Genomic DNA, 5,091 nt, shown 5'->3' on the forward strand with positions numbered 1-5,091 from the left:
ATCCAAGTTAGCTACACCCACACTTCCATCCATGCTCAGAGATGAGATGAGAGATCTAGTAGATGAAACAACTCTTTTAGTACACATGCACATGCTTGGGTGCTCAATACATAAGCATATAACACAATAATCAACAAACAAGTTTACCTCATATTGGTTGCAGCAGGTTGAAATCTAGATCGCCAATATTGTTTTTACCTGAGTTTTCGTGTCCTGAACAATGAAAAGTAAATATTAGTTCTTCAAATGCAACCAAGTATGGAAAATCAACAGAAATTTATACTAAGGTACCTTAGTATTAGGAGGTTTCCGTGGATCATTTTCATGTATGGCACCTGAATTGCTTAGCAGGAAAAGTAAAATGGTAATAGAAAAAATAAGATTACTTACTATTGGCTCATGAGCATGATCAACAAAATGTTGTGCATATGATCCATTGTTAATTGTTTTTCATTTTAGATAAACAAAGTCATGAACAACTTCTTAATTGCTACCTAAACTAAGAACCACCAAACTTCTACTTACAAGACCACACAAAAAAGAAGAGCCATCACTCATACATATACGCACAGACACAACAAACCTACAAAACAAAGGTGATGATTCTAGAGTTTAGACCGTAGTTTTGGTAACGACACCTCCTCCTCCTTTGTGGGCCGGATCAATACCCGCTCCAGCACCGTAGTTGGTGTCACGGTATCCAGGACCATACTTGCTACTGTAGAAGCCAGTATGGATGAGTAAGAGATAGAGAAGTTGTTCTCCATATCTATAGGTGTTTTAAATGATTGATATGTTTAATAAGTCCACTTGAAGCATTTTGATGGTCACATTGAAGATGAACTTCGGTCCACTTAAAAAAAAAATTTGCCAAATATGAACAGACGTTTAAAACGGCATTAAGCCGTTTTTATTTAAAAACGTTAATAAACCGTTTTAATTTTTAAAAGCCGTTTTTATCGTGGTTTTAAATGTCCAAACTCACCTTCTCTTTCTATAGGAATTTGGAACGAACCTCGATCACATCTCTCTCTCTCTCGATCACGATCTCTCTCGATCTCATCTCTCTCTCTCTCACAGTTGCTTCCTCGATCGACCTCTCACAGTCGCTGGCGATCGGCCTCTCAGTCGCTCTCTCAGTCTCTCTCTCAATCTGTCTCCCTCGATCGATCTTATATCCCCCTCGGTCATGGCTTCCTCTAAAGAACGCGAGAGATTCGTTTACGTCACTAAACTTGCAGAACAGGCGGAGCGATACGAAGGTTAGGGTTTTTTTTCCTTTTCTTCTGTGGATTTCGAATGTCAATTCGATTATGCTTAGGGTTTGAATCATTTGACGAATTATTAGGTTTTAATTTTATTTGTTTCTTTGTTTTTGGCAGAAATGGTGGATTCAATGAAGAAAGTTGCGAATCTCGGTGTCGAATTAACTGTAGAAGAGCGAAATCTTCTCTCTGTAGGGTACAAGAATGTAATTGGAGCACGAAGACCTTCATGGAGGATCCTTTAGCTACTGCTTGAGAATCCTCTGTTTTTTACTATAAGATGTGAGGGATTTAGGTGTATTGGATGGTTTTTGTTCCGATTTTGTGATTTTTTTGGGCTTTTAGGGTTTTGAAATTTGCTTGGTTGCAGGAAAGGGGACTATTATCGTTATCTCATGGAGTTTAAGACTGGTATTGAGAGGAAAGAGGCTGCTGATCAATCACTGAAAGCGTATGAAGTAATTTTGCTTTTTATTTTTTATTTGTATAAATGTTAAATTAGAACCATTTCTGCTGATCAATCACTGAATGTGTTTGAGGTATTTTGTTTATTTTGCTTTCTTTATGAATGTTAAATTAGAACTATTTCTGATGGAGCTAAGGTAACATTTTTTATTGCTTGATCTGCATTTATTTGGTCAACAGGCTGGAGGTGCAGGGAGCAGCACGCCCCTAACCAAATTTTTTAGGGTTAGGGAAAGGGAAATTATGAAATATTTTCTTTAGGGTTTTCATTCGTATGGTAGATGGTATAACCAAAACAGGCTCTCTGCCATAGGGAGATAGTGGGGAAAATGAAATTGACAAGAATCTATGCTGTTAGAAAATTTTCTTTTTTACTTCCCATTGGGCTATCAATCTTAAATTTAATCGTTTCAGTTCAAGCAGTTAAGATAGCAGTTTTAATGTAATTTGTTTTAAGAGTTTGGTAGATGTAATGGGTTCTTGCAATGTATGGAATAAAATGTCGTCTAGTATTCAAAGAAACTTTAGTTTCATTTCAATATCCATTTATGAATACTTGCAATAAGTATATGATGAGATGTGATCTTTAAGTTGTGTATTATATCCCACCATCAAAGGAACTTCAGTTTATTGAAATTAAATCAGATTTGATATGAATAATAGTATTATAAGTCTTATTGCATTTTGTTGTTGAGAGCTTATAACCTGAAGAGCTCTAGTTCCTTAAAGAAGATAAGAAAGATAGAATGAAAGTTTTAATTGATAACATAATATAAATAAAATCGAATTCATGTAATTCCCAAGTTCAATCTTCTCAAACAATAAGGGACAAAATCATATACACTGATCTACAATAAGAAGGTAATTCATTCCTAAAAACAATCTAGAAGCCAAATTATTTGGGAATGATTTAATTGATTTTAATGGTGAAAATAAAATTCTAACTCAATAGTTTATATGATAACTCTAAAAGAACTGTGGAAGTGCTCATACTATTATTTTTAAGAACAACTTAGAAACTTCTTTTTCTTTCATTTAATACTTCTTTATCATCCAAAAGTACGTTTTACCTTAGTTGCACTCCCTTACTGAAAAAGGGGCAAAGCCACTTGGCACCACCGAAGCTTATAGATAAACAAATTGTACATTGCGAGCCATCTGGCGAGTGGCATCTATAGAATGTCTGAATGAGTCCCCGGTTGGCTTTATAACAAGGAGTGTAGTAGCATACCATATATAAGTCATAACAGAATGTGGAAATGTATGAACTTATGTGATTAGAACACTATGTTTTTAAGTGAGGAAGAAAAGAGAGCTTGTCATAGTAATCCTGTGACGACTTCCGTTCACGATAAGGAATGAACAAACAGCGACATTGATTATAACTTTCATCAAGATCGTTTCGATACTTGATTTATCAATGATGCAAATGGGTGTTTCAGTAAAGGAAAATGTTGGAGTGACACAGGGTATTTACTGTGATTCTCACAAGTCTGGTGTGCGATGTGCACATAACCATAGATGTGTTTCCTTGCGATATGAGTAAAAACCATCTACGGTTATGTATGCATCTCCACGTCTGAATTGTGAGAATCACAGTAATTCCTGTGAAATCCCAGCATGACTCTTCAGTAAATTATTTTGCCACTACTACTAATAGCCACCACTTCCTCTATAATCTTCGCTACTGCCCCAAAGTCCTCTTAGTATTCTTTACTATGCTCCACCAGTGCATAATCAATAATATGCTAATGCTGCTGTGTTGAAAGTTGAAATGTGATAAAATATTACATTGTGATCTTGTATTACTAATCACTTTGGTCTCTTTTATCCAATTCTTATTGATCAAGTCTAAACTATGTCGTTGAATAACAATATCTATGGAAGTTTTATTCTTTTTATTTCGTTTTGTCCCTACAAACTAATTTTATCATTTGGTTTTCTTAATTTGTTTCACAGTATGTACTCTGTATGGAGGATTCTATTCTTGGTATTGTGGTAGACTGTAAGGCAGAAGTAAGTATCATTTTACACACTTTACAATGATAGGAGTTCAATATCTTTTTTTCTTTTTAAATTGTGTTAGTGGGTTTAACTTGGAGGGAATGTTGTGCTTTGCTCCTAAAAATTAGCTGTGGATGGAAATTTCTAGAATTATATATTCTTAAAAATTGGCGTTCGGAGGCCCTAAAGAGAGCCAAACATTATGCCAAACATTTTTTAAATGTATGGGTTAGAGGTTTCTGAATGAGCTGATTGTTTGTGAGGATGATCCCTATCATGAGGAGATAATCCTCACAAAAAATCAGCCCATTCTGAAACTTCTAACCCCTATTTTCAAAACTATTTGGCACAATTTTTGGCTCTCTTTAGGGTCTCCAAACGATTCCCTATATGTAGACATTGTCTAAATCATTGCCATTCTTTGTCAAGTATAAGTTCCTAAGTCAATGGTAAAAGTAGTTTCTTAATACAGTTAAGTTACTTCTACATCTTGTTATTAATGTCTCATGGGCTTGAGTTATGTTCAGCGATTTACACAGTGATCATAGAAACCTGTTTAATTTGAAGCCAGTAATGCAGCGTATGGGGAGGTGAGAAACTACATTAAGATTAAAGATGAAAGGTTGAAGTATTCATAACTGATTTATAAATTCTAATAGTTTAAATTAGTTTAGAGAAATGTAAGTTATTTATTTTTGTTTACTGCATTGACAATATTTTGACGGTGTTGGAATTAATTTTAATGGGAATTTTTGTAATTTTTTCTGTATTGAGTTAGATGGAAATATTTTGATTCAATTATTCATATATTTGTACCAATGGTGCTTGAATTAATTTTAATGGGAGTGTTTTGATTCAATTATTCATTTATTTGTGTGAAGAAAGATCTAACAAAACGAATAAATATTTTTCTAGGTTTCTAGGTTGAAAGAGAAAAATAGTTTGATTGAAGATGAGATTTTCTATCTATATCTGCACTTAACTTTGGGCTCAAGTCTTTAATTCTTTCTTATCCTGACCAGATATTAACTTTTGTCTTATTTCCTTTACCTATTACGTCCTATAAAAATAGGTAAATCAATGGAGGAGCTGTTGACGATGACATGGGGAATGTTATTGTTGCTCAGCTTCGCCATCTCAATGCCATTGATCCTAACAAGGTTTCTTTTTTCAGTTTTTTTTTGCTGTTTTTACTAAACTGTTTATTGGTAATTTACTTTTTCGTTTATCGTTAATGGTTGGGTTTGGATCATTTAGCGGTAAGATTTGGAAATTGAATTGGATTTGAAGCATTAGTTCTAGGGATTTTAATAATTCATGAAGCCAATGGTATATTTTAGCATTTAAAGGTGATACA

At 34.2% G+C, this 5,091-nt stretch overlaps 1 long non-coding RNA gene across 2 annotated transcripts; it reads left to right on the forward strand.

Moving 5' to 3' along the window:
• Positions 1–981: 981 nt before the first annotated feature.
• Positions 982–4,539, forward strand: LOC147401692 (uncharacterized). 2 transcript variants are annotated; one of them, XR_015178640.1, is made up of 4 exons: positions 982–1,262; positions 1,383–1,547; positions 1,636–1,723; positions 3,690–4,539. It is a non-coding gene; the product is annotated as an uncharacterized LOC147401692 (long non-coding RNA). The 2 variants fall into 2 exon arrangements; XR_015178641.1 differs by having other exon boundaries at positions 1,636–1,716.
• Positions 4,540–5,091: the final 552 nt, after the last annotated feature.

Source organism: Akebia trifoliata, chromosome 5 (assembly GCF_017979445.1).
Source record: "Akebia trifoliata isolate Shusen 1 chromosome 5, ASM1797944v1, whole genome shotgun sequence".
Classification (NCBI taxonomy): Eukaryota; Viridiplantae; Streptophyta; class Magnoliopsida; order Ranunculales; family Lardizabalaceae; genus Akebia; species Akebia trifoliata.